Source organism: Hylobates moloch, unplaced genomic scaffold, assembly GCF_009828535.3.
Source record: "Hylobates moloch isolate HMO894 unplaced genomic scaffold, HMol_V3 SCAFFOLD_10, whole genome shotgun sequence".
In the NCBI taxonomy this organism is placed as follows: domain Eukaryota; kingdom Metazoa; phylum Chordata; class Mammalia; order Primates; family Hylobatidae; genus Hylobates; species Hylobates moloch.
The window spans coordinates 12,059,473-12,073,843 of record NW_026652285.1 but is presented as its reverse complement, the minus strand read 5'-3'; the positions used below and the strand labels follow the sequence as shown (position 1 = coordinate 12,073,843).

General features: G+C 46.4%; 1 non-coding gene and 1 pseudogene across 1 annotated transcript; both read right to left on the bottom strand.

Annotated features, from left to right (window-relative positions):
• Positions 1-380: 380 nt before the first annotated feature.
• On the bottom strand, positions 381-475 carry LOC116476032 (Z30 small nucleolar RNA). The gene has a single exon (XR_004250104.1). It is a non-coding gene; the product is annotated as a Z30 small nucleolar RNA (small nucleolar RNA).
• A 7,684-nt stretch (positions 476-8,159) lies between these two features.
• Positions 8,160-8,414, bottom strand: LOC116474321 (large ribosomal subunit protein eL39-like; annotated as a pseudogene).
• Between the last annotated feature and the right edge of the window lie 5,957 nt (positions 8,415-14,371).

Below are 14,371 nucleotides of genomic sequence, written 5' to 3'. Positions count from 1 at the left end.
TGCGCCCGGCCTAATTTTTCTATTTTTAGTAGAGGCGGGGTTTTGCCATGTTGGCCAGGCTGGTGTCGAACTTCTGACCTCAAGTGATCCGCCTGCCTTGGCCTCCCAAAGTGCTGGGACTACAGCGTGAACCATTGTGCCCGGCCAATTAAACGTTTTTAATACAGTAATAAGTGAGTAATAGAATTGAGCCAGATTCAGGATTGAAATGATGTAGTCCTCCATGAAGAATTCAAAGCAAGAGTTTTCATCTCAACCTAAGAAGAAAAACATGAGAATATCAGTAATTCAAAAGAATATAAAAGAAACATCTTAAACATAATAAAACCAGTGTCCAAACAGGATACAACACACCTGTGTGGAAAAACCACAACCAGAATCAGCTCAGAGAGAAGATTAAGAGATCATACCCTGGTCAAAGCCAACAGTGAAGCAATGGCAATACCAGGTCAGACTACTTCACTCATCATTGCATCGCTGCATTTCGTCTCCTTGTATTACCTAAGAGCAACCCAGTGCCCTAGTTTCACATCCAAGAAAACATAGGCTTACCTATGAAAAAAATAAAGCCTTCTATTCAGGTAAGTTTCAACCACGGGTTTCTAATTAATATTTCTTTCTTTCTTTTTTTTTTAAGACAGGGTCTTACTCTGTCACCCAGGCTGGAGTGCAATGGCCTGATGATGGCTCACTGCAGTCTCAACCTCCCCAGGCTCAGGCGATCATCCCACCTCAGGCTCCCAAGTAGCTGGGACTACAGTCAAAGGCCACCACACCTGGCTAATTTTTGTACTTTTTGTAGAGACAGGGTTTTACCATGTTGTCCAGGCTGTTCTCAAACTCCTGGACTCAAGCAATCCACCTTCTTCAGCCTCCCAAAGTGTGTGGATTACAGGCGTGAGCCACCATGCCTGGCCTGTTTTCAATTAATATATATCTATTTTTATTTTGAGACAAGGTTTCACTCTTGTCAATCAGGCTGGAGTGCAGTGGTTGATCGTGGCTCACTGTAGCCTCAAACTCCTGGGCTCAGGCGATCCTCCCAGGTAGCTAGGACTACAGGTGCACGTCACCACCCCTGGCTAATTCTTTTTAAATTTTTGTAGAGACAGAGTCTCGGTATGTTTCCCAGGCTGGTCTCAAACTCCTGGCTTCAAGTGATCTTCCTGCCTTGGCCTCCCAAAACCCTGGGATCACAGGCTTGAGCCCATAAGCCTGCCCTTAGCCTAGTTCAAAAGCAAAATCTTTAGAAAATGTATTTTCTTTTTTAAAATTTCTTTCTTTTTTCTGGAGACAGGGTCTTGGCCTGTCACCTAGCCTGGAGTGCAGTGGCACGATCATGGCTCACTGTGGCCTCAAACTGCTGGACTCAAGCAATCCTCCCACCCCAGCCTTCTGAGTAGCTGACATCTCAGGTGAGCACCACCATGCCCAGGGTCTTGCCATGTTGCCCAGGCTGGTCTCAAACTGCTGGGCTCAAGTGATCCTCCCTCTTTGGCCTTGCAAAGTGCTGGATTACAGGTGTGAGCCACTGTACCTGGCCTAGAAAAGATTTTTTTTTTTTTTGAAACGGAGTCTTACTGTGTCGCCCAGGCTGGAGTGCAGTGGCGCAATCTCGGCTCACTGCAGCCTCTGCCTCCTGGGCTCAAGCAATTCTCCTGCCTCAGCCTCCCGAATAGCTGGGACTACAGGCATGTGCCACCACACCCAGCTAATTTTTGTATTTTTTTTTTTTTTTTTTTTTTTTTTTTTTTTTTTTTTTTTTTTTTTGAGACGGAGTCTCGCTCTGTCTCCCAGGCTGGAGTGCAGTGGCGCAATCTCGGCTCACTGCAAGCTCCGCCTCCCGGGTTCACACCATTCTCCTGCCTCAGCCTCTCCGAGTAGCTGGGACTACAGGCACCTGCCACCACGCCTGGCTAATTTTTTGTATTTTTAGTAGAGATGGGGTTTCACCATGTTGGCCAGGCTGGTCTTGAACTCCTGACCTCAAGTGATCTGCCAGCCTTGGCCTCCCAAAGTGCTGGGATTATAGGCGTGAGCCACCACGCCGGGCCTAGAAAAGATTTTCTACTAAATTTCTTTATAAACTCCAGTTCATTTAATATGCAATTTGATTTATAATTCTTCTGCCAACATAGATTAAAATTATATTCATAAAAGTTTTTAAACCAGAATCTTTTATCTGAAGAGTCCAAGAACCCAGAGAGGCTATGATTTGCTGAAGATCCATAGGAAATTAACTGCAGAGCTGGAAAGAGAACTTGAGGTATGATTACCAGATTTATATATTTTTTCAGTAACAACTAAATAAAAGGTTCAATTTCATTTTTCTCTAGGGTCCTACCTTTAGATTTGCTAATGAGGAAGGACATGGAAAATAAAGAAAGCAAGGCACAGCATGGGTAATTCACAATCTGAAAAATCAATTTGTGAATGAGAAACCTGACCTCCACTCCACTCCACTCCCTCACTCTGTCGCCCAGGCTAGAGTGCAGTAGCACAATCTCGGCTCACTGCAACCTCTGCCTCCCGGGTTCAAGTGATTCTCCTGCCTCAGCCTCCCGAGTAGCTGAGACTACAGGCGTGCACCACCACGCCCAGCTAATTTTTGTATTTTTTAGTAGAGATGGGCTTTCACCGTATTGGCCAGGCTGGTCTTGAACTCCTGACCTTGTGATCCGCCCGCCTCAACCTCCCAAAGTGCTGGGATTATGGGCGTGAGCCACCGCGCCTGGCCTCTTTATTTTTTGAGACGGATTCTCACTCTGTCACCCAGGCTGGAGTGCAGTGGCACTATCTCAGCTCACTTTAGCCTCTGCCTCCTGGGTTCAAGCAGTCCTCCCACCTCAGCCTCCCAGGTAGCTGGGATTACAGGCATGCACAACCAGGCCTAGCTAATTTTTGCATTTTCAGTAGAAATGGGGTTTTGCCACGTTGGCCAGGCTGGTCTTGAACTCCTGACGTCAAGTATCTGCCCACCTCGGCCTCCAAAAGTGCTGGGATTACAGGCGTGAGCCACCGCACCTGGCCTCTTCAGACTTTCAAAGTTCAGTGTCTAAAGTTCTGGGGCCACCATATACTGCCTTCAGCCATCTATAAACATCAATAGACTGATATTCCCTAGTTAAAACCGACAGCTGTTGGTCTGTGTTCACTAATCAGCAACTAAGCTCCATAAAGAGGTAAACTAGGTCGGGCGCAGTGGTTTGCACCTGTAATCCCAGCACTTTGGGAGGCCGAGGCAAGCAGGTCACCTGAGGCCAGGAGTTCCAGACCAGCCTGGCCACCGTGGCAAAACCCCGTCTCTATTAAAAATACAAAAATTAGCTGGGCGTGGTGGTGGGTGCCTGTAATCACAGCTACTTGGGAGACTGAGGCACAAGAATCACTTGAACCAGGGAGGCAGAGGTTGCAGTGCGCTGAGACTGCGCCACTGCACTCCAGCCTGGGCGACAGACTGATCTCTGTCTCAAAACAGGGAAACTAACTTATGAAGCGCCTGTTACACAAGGGTTATGCTTGACCTTTTAGCTCATCATCTATGGGTGAAATGGGTACACATTAGAAATAAGAGCTTGGGCACAGTGGCTCATGACTGTAATCCCAGCACTTTGGGAGGCCAAGGCGGGCAGATCACCTGAGATCAGGAGTTCGAGACCAGCCTGGCCAACATGGCGAAACCCCGTCTCTATTAAAAGTACAAAAATTAGCCGGGCGTGGTGGCAGGCGCCTGTAATGCCAGCTACTCAAGAGGCTGAGGCAGGACAATAGCTTGAACCTGGGAGGCGGAGGTTGCAGTGAGCTGAGATTGCACCACTGCACCCCAGCCTGGGCGACAAGAGCAAGATACTGTCTCAAAAAAAAAAAAAAAGAAAGAAAGCAAACAGAGGCCTCAGCCTCTGTTTAAGCCTTCAAGCATAACCCTTGTGTAACAGGCACTTCATAAGTTACTTTCCCTCTTTTGAGACAGAGATCAGAGCTTAATAATTTAAATAAATCTGCCAAAAATAATGAAACTTGTGAACAAAGCCAAGCTCTGAACCAATGAGTGCTTGGCTCTAAACCCCACGTTCCTTCTGGCAGACAATACTGCTATCTCAATGGGCCTCCTGCCTCCAGTTTCTCTCCCATCCAATGTACTTTGAATCTTACATACATACTAACCCTTATATATGGGGGTGTGATTACTCACAAGCATTCAATTGCTCCCCATAGTCTAGGAAATAAAGTCCTAACGACTTTGTTTAGCAATCAAGATATTTCAAAACAGACCCAAATTTATCCTTAAATACACCATAAATAACTCAAACATGTCTTTTGTTTGTTTGTTTGTTTGAGATAGAGTCTCGCTCTGTCGCCCAGGCTGCAGTGCAGTGGTGCAATCTCAGCCCACTGCAACCTCAGCCTCCTGGGTTCAAGCGATTCTCCTGCCTCAGCTTCCCAAGTAGGTGGGATTACAGGCATGAGCCACCATGCCCAACTAATTTTTGTATTTTTAGTAGAGACAGGGTTTCACCATGTTGGCCAGGCTGGTCTTAAACTCGTGACCTCAAGTGATCCACCTGCCTTGGCCTCCCAGGTGCTGGGATTATAGGCGTGAGCCACAGTGCCTGGCCCCCAAACATATCTTACAGTCTAATCAACCCAGATTATTCCTTAATCCTCATATTGGCTCTATTTGACCTTATGCCCTCCATCTAGAAAGTCTTTCCCCCCTGCAGAAATCCTTCCTGTACTTCAAAATCGTATCCCTGCAGTTTGCAACCCTTCAAAACGCCATCTTTTGCATGAAGCCTTTTTTCATCAATCCAACAGGAAATATCTGTCCTTCTGAATTATGAAAGCACATTAATACCTGTTTTGTGTACCTATTTCACTTTGTATTTTAAGATCCAGACAGCCAGCCTACCATGTAATTCAAGATCTTTACAAGTCGAATCCCTCCCTATCTGCTTCATTGTCAGCTGGGCAAACCTCCCATGTGCTCCAGCCACATGCGGCAGGTACGCTTTCCTAGTTCCTGGAGTCCTTCTCCACCCCTTTCGATGGGGAGAAAACCTATGTATACTTTTTTTTTTTTTTTAAGATTTTTAACATTATTTGGATTCTTAGTTTGTGGGAAAAGAGTAAGATAGTCACATCTAGATTGTTATATAGCTCAGGCTTTTTAAGGGGGATATTTAAACATAGAGTATATAACTTTAAAATGCCCAGGTGTGAGGAGATTTGCCTTATCACTCAAAAAAAGGGTCAAGAGTAATCATCCCAAGTTTAGGTTGAAGTGGGTAAGATTACAGCCAGAGATTAAAAGCTCACACATCCATAAGCAAGGTCCCAGTCAGGCATCTGGAAGGGCAAAGGGATGGCTCTGTGCTGGCTGAGTAAAAGGCGCTTTCATGGAGGGATAAATACCCACTCTAAGTATACTTTTTAAACTTTACTCAAGGCCGGGCGCGGTGGCTTTGGCCTGTAATCCCAGCACTTTGGGAGGCCGAGGCGGGTGGATCAGGAGGTCAGGAGTTCAAGACCAGCCTGGCCAACATGGTGAAACCCCATCTCTACTAAAAACGCAAAAATTAGCCGGGCGTGGTGGTGTGCGCCTGTAATCCCAGCTACTTGGGAGGCTGAGGCAGAGAACTGCTTGAACCCAGAAGGCGAAGGTTGCAGTGAGCCGAGATAGTGCCACTGGGCTCCAACCTGGGAGGCAGAGCGAGACTCCCGTCTCAAAAAAACCAAACAAAAATAAACTTTACTCAAATATCACTTTCTGTTAAATGTCCTTAATTCCTTCAATCATCCCCCTCTTCTAACTCTCACAGCGCTTTCTTCCACTACGGCACGCATCACACGCCAACTACTCACCAGTTCACGTTTTCCGCCCCCTCTCCCACTTGCCCAATCACAGAGTTCCTAAAGAACCAGGACTACGTTCTACTGGTCTTTGTAGCCACTGCACTCGGAATGGTGCCTAGTACATAGGAATGAGCGTTTAATTCATTGAATGAGCGACTCTTCCTACTAAACCCTAAGATCCTAGATTATAAAAGCATCAACACAAGTTATAAATCCGACTTACCTCCAACATTTCACGTAGGTAAAGACCACACCTCAAGCACCTCCAAAGCCCTCATTTCCCCAGCCTCTACCTCATGGCGCTCTGCACAGCCATCTGCGCACAACCAGTGCTTACACACAGGAGGCCCTCAAAATAATACTAATAATCTAGGGTCCAAATCCCACGAACTCCTGGGAAGACTGAGAGTAAGGCCGGAGCCAAGGCTTGAACAAAACACCCAGGAAGGAATCTGCAGCCCGCTTTTCTAAGTGGTAAAACTCCTACGACCTGGACTCTCTCAGGAAGCCTGCTCCGGCCTGAGGAGGATGAAGGTAGCCAAGCCCTCCAGATTTCTGTCCCGGGCCAAACATGCTTCCAGCGTCCCTCTCCTCTGCTTCTCCGCCAGGCTCAGGTCTTACAGCCTAGCGCGGCTCTCGCCGAACAACCAATCCCACGGCGGCCATCGGGTCACGTGGGCGTCCCTGAGGCGGGGCTGGTGCGAGGCGAACGTCAGGGGTGGAGCAGAAGGGATGGCGGACGCATCTTTTCCGTCACCTCTTTGCGTCGCGGTCTCTATCCTGAGAGACCAGTCGCTTTCCAAGTTCTCAGCAATTCTCCCCCGCCCCCTCCATAATTCCCCGCCGTCGGCAGTCGGGGCTACCGTTAGGCAGAGTGGTTTTGCCAGTACCCTGTTTCATAACTGGGAATGAGCATTTGAGGCAGGATTATAGTGTGTGTGTGCCCTGGGATTGCGGGAAGAAATGGTTTTTTTTTTTTTTTTTTCTTTGAGACAGGGTCTCACTCAAGTCGCCCAGGCTGGAGTGCAGTCGCGCGATCTCGGCTCACTGCCACGTCCGCCTCCCAGGCTCAGGCGATTCTCCTGCTTCGGCCTTCTGAGTAGCTTGGATTACAGGCAGGCGTCACCACGCCCGGCTAGATTGATTGATTGATTGATTGATTGATTTTCCTGAGATGGAGTTTCGCTCTGTCGCCCAGGCTGCAGTGTAGTGGCGCTATCTCGGCTCATTGCAACCTCCGCCTCCCAGGTTCAAGCGGTTCTTGTGCCTCAGCCTCCCTAGTAGCTGAGATTACAGGCACCCACCATCATGCCGGGCTAATTTTTGTACTTTTGTAGAGACGGGGTTTCAACGTGTTGGCCAGGCTGGTCTTGAACTCCTGACCTCAGGTGGTCCTACCGCCTCGGCCTCCCACAGTGCTGGGATTACAAGCGTGAGCCACCGTGCCCAGCCTCAACTGTGTTTATATTGGTGGGGGGCAGAGAGCGAAAGCAGGGAAAGCTATTGCAATGGTCCAGGTGAGAGATAATAGGAGCTTAAATTAGACTGGCAGTGGAAATAGAGGAGTGGCATATGAAAGGCGAATGAGGATTGTGATGAATGTTAGATAGGGATGGGTAGAAGGACATGAAGAAGTAAAATGGAGAGTCTTCTTTTTTTTTTTTGAGACGGAGTCTCGCTCTGTCGCCCAGGCTGGAGTGCAGTGGCGCAGTCTTGGCTCACTGCAAGCTCCGCCTCCCGGGTTCACGCCATTCTCCTGCCTCAGCCTCTCCGAGTAGCTGGGACTACAGGCGCCCGCTACCACGCCCGGCTAATTTTTTTTTGTATTTTTAGTAGAGACGGGGTTTCACCGTGGTCTCGATCTCCTGACTTCGTGATCCGCCCGCCTCGGCCTCCCAAAGTGCTGGGATTACAAGCATGAGCCACCGCGCCCAGCCAAATGGAGAGTCTTCTGTACCAGACCCACTCAAGGCCTCTTTGGTTCGTTAAGGATTGGAGAGATTAGACAGTGAAGACAATGTGCCTTTGCGTGTGCTATTTCCTCTACCTGGTATATCTTTCTCCCATTCATCTCCCTTTCTCTCAACTTGTTGCTTTCTTTTTTTTTTTTTTTGAAATGAAAGGTCTCACATATTTATTACTGAACTCAGCCAACCAAAGCATTCATAACAGATTCAGAGAGAAAAAATCTTCCCAATAAAACATGTCCAACTCTCCAGATAGTGGTGACATTTTCAGCTTGATATGATAATGTGATTGTGACCTTCAGACATCATAAATACGTGTGCCATCTCATGTGCAATTCCTTATAGACCCAGCTTGGTTCTTCTTCAATGTCTCCTTTTGGAGTTGTACCTGATTTTATTACCAATTTTCATCTGAATCCACTGCGGAATGGGACGATTTTGCTTTTGTTTCTTGGCCAGGAATTGCTTAATCCTAAAAGTCTTGTGAGAAGACCCGGCAAGAAGCAGAGTCAAGCACACACCACGAAGGCGGAGAAAGGAAGAGAGGGGGAAACCTGTTGCTTTCTTACTTACAGCTTCCAGCTCACAAATCATCTCATTTAGGAAATCTTTTCTGATGCTCACTCATAGTTATTGTCACTCCTCAGAACACCTAGAGAACATTGCTCATACATTGCAAACTCTTTAGAGTGGCACTAGAGCGTAGTGGTCATGCATGTGGACTATTTTGGCAAGTAACTTGAATTCTTTGTTCTTCAGTGTCACTGTTTGTAAAAAGGAGGCTAATAATAGCATCTACCTAATAGAACTGTTACAAGATCAATGACAACAATGCCTAATACGTAGAGTGCTCAGTCGATGTTATTGTATATGTTGTACTGTTATGCGTTTAGTACATGTTTTCCCTCTTTAGATTGTGAATGATCTCAGCTCACTGCAACCCCCACCTCCTGGGCTCAAGCAATTCTCCTGGCTCAGCCTCCCAAATAGGTGGGATTACAGGCATGCACTACCACACCCGGCTGATTCTTGTATTTTTAGTAGAGATGGGATTTCGCCGTGTTGGCCAGGCTGGTCTCGAACTCTTGACCTCAAGTGATCCACCCACTCACCTTGGCCTCCGAAAGGGCTGGGATTACAGTCGTGAGCCCCCGAGCCCAGCAGGGACATGTGTCTTATTCTTCCAGCTATTAGTAAGGCTTTCTGGCAGGATGAGAGTAATTGGGCTTTGGATTCAGATAGATCAGTATTCAACTCTCAGCTCTGCCACTTACTAGATGTGTAACTTTGAGCTTTACCTCAATGAACTCAGTTTTTTTCATTTATGTAATGTGAAAATAACACATGTCTTGCAAGTTATTCTGAGGATTATATTTGAGAATGAAAATTGCATATTTGGCTCAAGGAAGGCAGTTACTAAATGAGAGCTTTTATTTTAATGGGTAGCCCCAGATGGTAGCACCATGTTTAGAACATTGTAAGCACTCAACAATTGATTTTCATTATTATTATTTAAGACAGAGTCTCACTCTGTCACCCAGGCTAGAATGCAGTGGTGCGATCTCGGCTCACTGCAACCTCTGCCTCCTGGGTTCAAGTGATTCTCATGCCTCAGCCTCCCAAGTAGCTGGGATTACAGGTGCATGCCACCATGCCCAGCTGTTTGTATTTGTAGTAGAGATGAGGTTTCGCCATGTTGGTTAGGCTGGTCTTGAACTCCTGACCTCAAGTGATCTGCCTGCCTTGGCCTCCCAAAGTGTTGGGATTACAGGCGTGAGCCACTGCGCTTAGCTGACAATTGATTATTGAATGAAAATGGCATTACATGCCAGGCACCATATGCGGCAAAGAGTACATGTTAATACACATTTACTCTTTATGTGTATCATCTCACTTCATTCTGACAAATACTCTGTGGAGGAGGCTCTGTTATTATCTCCAGTTTACACAGAAGAAATCGGAGGCTTAGGTTAGCTTAACAAAGTTCTCGTAGCTAGAAAGTGGCAGAGCTGAGATTTGAACACATTAGGAGCCCCAAAATAGCTGATCGAATGAAAGAATGAACAAAAGTGAGGAAACTTACACGGAGTCAGGTAGTGGCATAATGGAGCCCTTGGTCACTATTCTTTTTTTTTTTTTTTTTTTCTTTTTTTTTTTTGAGATGGAGTCTTGCTCTGTCGCCCAGGCTGGAGTGCAGTGGCGCAATCTCGGCTCACTGCAAGCTCTGCCTCCCGGGTTCAGGCCATTCTCCTGCCTCAGCCTCCCGAGTAGCTGGGACTACGGGCGCCCGCCACCACGCCCGGCTCATTTTTTGTACTTTTAGTAGAAACGGGGTTTCACCGTGTTAGCCAGGATGGTCTCGATCTCCTGACCTCGTGATCCGCCCGCCTCGGCCTCCCAAAGTGCTAGGATTAGAGGCGTGAGCCACCGCGCCCGGCCCCTTGGTCACTATTCTATTTACACTCTTTGGATCATCTCTATGAAAGAATTGAGGGTGAGATGGAGGCACCTGGGGGTAAAGAGACCAACTTTTCCCCTTTAGTTGCTATTTGACAGTTTATGTCTGGTGAACATGCAGGCTTGTGTCTGGTGAACATAAGTACAACTGTGGATAGACAGAAATGCTTAGTGAATAAACACATCTTAAATAAATTCGGGGTTCTTGTTCTTAGCAATCATCAATAGCATGGCCAGATGAATTTTCCTGAGACAGGAAAAAGCCTGATCTAAGTTACTGATTTCAAGTTGTTTTGTATCAGGAACATTTGCTTGGGAGCTATCAAAGCCAAGATGTGAAGTCCTCCCTGGCCTGACAACCTAACTATTCATATCCAAGGGACTTGACTAAGGACCTTTGAAGAAGGAAAAGAAGTTCCCATTGCTCATTTTCCACGTTATTCCCTGCTTCTCCTGATTTGATCCCCAGTACTACCCTGCAGAAGAAGAAGAAGAAAACAGCAATCTAGTTCCTAGTTCTCCTGACCAAATGATGTTATTCCTCTTGATTGGGAAGAAAATGGGGAGGTACTTAGACTTCTGATTTTGAAGGCTTTCAAGCAATCCAGAATCCCAAACTTGAAAGAGTGAAAGAATACAAGTCTTTGAATTAGACAGACCTAGTTTGGGATCTTCACTCTTCCACTCTCTGGCCGTATAGTCTCAGTTTTTGTGTGATGTGTAGTGCTCCCAGCATGGTCCCTTGCATCTGGTAAGCACATTTTCGGTAAATGGTGGTCATTTTTAGCCTTTGAAATGTAAGTAATATCAGAGGGATTTCAATATGAAAGTGAGGCCGAGAATTAAGGTAGACAGGAGAACTAAAAGTGAGACTGGATTCAGAAGTGACACGAATGAAAAATGAGTTAAAGTCAAAGCTGAGAGCAGGCCTTTGGAGCTTATCATGCTGCTGTGTGAATTATATATCATAGTACCTATTCTGTCTCCTCTCTTGGAAACTCCTTTCAGCCAAACATGTACAAAGAGTGATGCCAGCAGAGCAGAACTTTGTTGGGCAGTGGTGTCAGCTAACAACAACGACAAAAATAGGGATGTCCAGAGACTTATTTAAGAATGTCATTTCATCATAAACGAATTGAAGTAGAGACACAGAGTAGTTTGCCGGTTTGATTTAGAGGGAGAGAGGTGTATTAGTATTCTGTGGCTGCTATAACAAATCACCACAAATTTGGTGGCTTAAAACAACGTATTCTTTTTTTTTTTTTTTTTTTTGAGATGCAGTCTCGCTCTGTCGCCCAGGCTGGAGTGCAGTAGCGCAATCTCAGCTCACTGCAAGCTCTGCCTCCCGGGTTCACGCCATTTTCCTGCCTCAGCCTCCCAAGTAGCTGGGACTACAGGCACCCACCACTATGCCCGGCTAATTTTTTATATTTTTAGTAGAGATGGGGTTTCACCGCATTAGCCAGGATGGTCTCGATCTCCTGACCTCGTGATCCGCCCGCCTCGGCCTCCCAAAGTGCTGGGATTACAGGCGTGAGCCACCACACCCGGCCCAGAAACATATTCTTTTATGAAAACTTATTTTAGGTTCAGGAGTACATGTGCAGGTTTATTATATGGGTAAACTCATGTCACAAGGGTTTGTTGTGTAGATAATTTCATTACCCAGGTATTAAACCTGCTACCCAATAGTTATTTCTTCTGCTCCTCTCCCTCCTCCCACCTCAGGTGGGTTCCAGTGTCTGTTGTTCCCCCCTTTGTGTCCATGTGTTCTAATCACTGAGCTTCCACTTATAAGTGAGAACATGCAGTATTTGGTTTTCTGTTCCTGTATTAGTTTGCTAAGGATAATGGCCTCCAGCTCCATTCATTTGGTTATTTTTGTTTTTGCGTTTTTTGTTTTTTTTTTTTTACAGCTAGAAGTTCAACATCAGTTTCACTGAATTGAAGTCAAAGTGTTGGCATGGGCCGGGCACGGTGGCTCACACCTGTAATCCCAGCACTTTGGGAGGCTGAGGCAGGCAGATCACATGAGGTCAGGGGTTCGAGACCATCCTGGCCAACATGGCGAAACCCCACCTCTATTAAAAATATGTAAATTAGCCAGGCATGGTGGTGTGCACCTGTAATCCCAGCTACACTGGAGGCTGAAGTGGGAGAATTGCTTGAACCTGGGAGGCAGAGGTTGCAGTAAGCCGAGATTGCACCACTGCACTCCAGCTTGAGCAACAGAGCAAGACTATGTCAAAAAAAAAAAAAAAAAAAAAAGTGTTGCCATGGACCTGCTGTCTTCAGAAGCTCCAGGGGAGACTCTTCCAGCTTCTGGTAGCTGCTGGCATTCCTTTGCTTATAGCTGCATCACTCCATCTCTGCTTCTGTGATTACATTGCCTCCTCCCCTTTTGTGTGTATCAAAGCTTGACCCAGTTTAGCCATCGTCCTCAAATAAGATAACTAACTGCCTCCCATCTGTTGGTTGTTTTTTCTTTTTTGAGATGGAGTCTCGCTTTGTCTCCCAGGCTGGAGGCTGGAGTGCAGTGGCGCAATCTCGGCTCACTGCAAACTCCGCCTCCCAGATTCAAGTGATTCTCCTACCTCAGCCTCCTGAGTAGCTGGTATTACAGGCCCCTGCCATCGTGCCCAGCTAATTTTTGTATTTTTAGTAGAGACGGGGTTTCACCATGTTGGCCAGGCTGGTCTTGAACTCCTGACCTCGTTATCCACCCGCCTCGGCCTCCCCAAATGCTGGGATTACAGGCATGAGCCACTGCACCTGGCATCTGTTTTTTTTTGAGATGGAGTCTCGCTTTGTCACCCAGGCTGGAATGCAGTGGCACGATCTCGGCTCACTGCAACCTTTGCCTCCCAGGTTCAAGCAATTCTCCTGTCCCAGCCTCCCCAGTAGCTGGGATTACAGGTGCCCACCACCATGCCAAACTAATTTTTGTATTTCTAGTAGAGACGGGGTTTTCACCATGTTGGCCAGGCTGGTCTTGAACTCCTGACCTCAGGTGATCTGCCTGCCTTGGCCTCCCAAAATGCTGGGATTACAGGCATGAGCCACTGCCCCCAGCATCTGTTGGGTTTTCTTTTTCTTTCTTTCTTTCTTTCTTTTTTTTTTTTGAGATGGAGTCTCCCTCTGTTGCCCAGGCTGGAATGCAATGGCATGATCTCGGCTCACTGCAACCTCTGCTTCCCAGGTTCAAGCAATTCTCCTGTCTCAGCCTCCCCAGTAGCTGGGATTACAGGCACACACCACCACACCAGGCTAATTTTTGTATTTTTAGTAGAGACAGGATTTCACCATGTTGGTCAGGCTGGTCTCAAACTCCTGACCTCAGATGATCCACCCACCTAGGCCTCCCAAAGTGCTGGGATTATAGGCATGAGCCACCACACCCAGCCCATCTGTTGGTTTTTACCATTTGTTTTTTAATTATGAAAAACAATTTATACTCATTGTAAACCATTAAAAATACAGATCAGTTAAAGATAATAAAGGGAAGAAAAATAAATTAATTGAAAAATTACCTTTAATCCTCCTACCCAGGGATAGCCAGCTGCTAATCCATGAGGATTTTTCTAGGCTGGGTCTTGTGTTTAACAAAGATGAAAAGTAGGAAAAAGAGTAAAAGTAAATAGAATAGAACAAACCATTTAGGAGGTAATGAAATAGGTTAATATTGCCCACAATGAATATATACAGGACAGCCTAATTTAAAATAAAAATAGAGCTTTGCACACAAAATTTTCCAGTGCTGAAGGTACATGTATGATATGTGGAAATGAAGCTCAGTCTCTTAGAAGTGCTAAGTTTAACTTTTTCCATTCACCCCTGCATTTTCTCATTAGGACCTCATTCACTCCCTGAGGTCAGACCCTGGCCTGCTAATCTGCCCTGTCACAGGCTCTTCATGAGTCCTTATCGGCCTTCCTCAGTATGTCAGTGTTACGAAGAAGTGGGAAGTCTGCTCCTCCCAGGCTAATATCAAAGGGCAAAAGGGGCTGTGACAGAAGCAAACATTCAGACCACAGCCAGATGTGAAACTGAAGCAGCAAGAGGAAACACAAGAGCATAGGTAAAAAAAAAAAAAA